This window comes from Berghia stephanieae, chromosome 9 (genome assembly GCF_034508935.2).
Source record: "Berghia stephanieae isolate SIO BIC M18660-M18661 chromosome 9, UCSD_Bste_1.3, whole genome shotgun sequence".
NCBI lineage: Eukaryota > Metazoa > Mollusca > Gastropoda > Nudibranchia > Aeolidiidae > Berghia > Berghia stephanieae.
In genome coordinates, this window is record NC_088368.1 from 38,255,729 (window position 1) to 38,256,910 (window position 1,182).

The following is a 1,182-nucleotide window of genomic DNA, read 5'->3' on the forward strand; positions in this document are numbered from 1 at the left end:
GAGAGAGAGAGAGGAGAGAAGAGAGAGAGAGAGAGAGAGGAGAGAGAGGAGGTGGTTAGGGGAGGTCGAGAGAGGGGGAGGGGAGGAAGGAGACAGAGTCGAGAGAGTGAAGAGAGCAGATGAGGAAAGAAGGATAAGAGAGAAGAGGAGAGAGAGAGAGGAAATAAAGAAAGAAAGGTGGGAGAGAGCGGGAGGGGAGGAAGGAGGAGTAGAGGGAGAGTGAGTTGAAGGAGGGAGAGGAGGGGGAGGGGAGAAAAAAAAAGAGAAAATAAAAGGAGAGAGACGCGCGCGAAAGATAGAGAGTGAGGGGGGAGTGAATGGGTGGGGCATGAATGAGAGAGAGAAAGAGAGAAATATATATAAGAGAGAAAAGATAAATGGGAGAGAGAAAGAGAAGAGAGAGAGAGGAGTGAGAGAGAGAGATGAGTTAGTGAGAGACGAGAAAGAGAGAGGAGGGTGGGGGGAGAAAAAAAAGGGAGAGAGATGATAGTAGAGGGAGAGAGAGAGATAGAAAGAGAAGAAAAAGGGGAGAGGAGAGAAAAGAGGGAGAGGAAGAAGAGTGAGAGCGAGAGAGAGAGACGAGAGCGGAATTGAGGAGAGAGTGATTGAGTAGAGTGAAAGGGGGGGGGGGTGTCCACGATTTACAATAGGTACCGATATGAGAACAGGAATCGGCAACACCAATGAAACTATGGCTGATGAAAAGGAAGAAGTGAGAATAGATGGGGAGCGATCTATACGATAACTAAAAGCGAAAGCGTTCTTATGTCAAGTTACCCATGTGATCGAGGATTGGTCTTCTATGCAATGTAGTTCTCAAAATATGAGACCTTTAATTATAGGAAGAGAGTCGTTGACCCCCGCAACCGTATCTACTTAACTGAGTATTCAACAACACTTGGAAGTGTGTATGTATGTGAATTCAGAAATCCTATCTGAGGACTAATAATGAATAGGTTACATACAGAATCATAAGGTGACATAAATACCGGATGGAGCATAATCAATGTCTAAATTACTTCTATGTTATACGTTTGTGTTGAGAATATTGGCTATTAAGCTTAATTGCTGACCAACTAACTTCGCGCGGGTTGTGTGTGTTGGACCCGCGTTCTCAAGTAGTCGGGGAGAGAGAGAGCTCAATAATGAGTTAGAGACGATCTTTTTTGGGATCGTGGATAG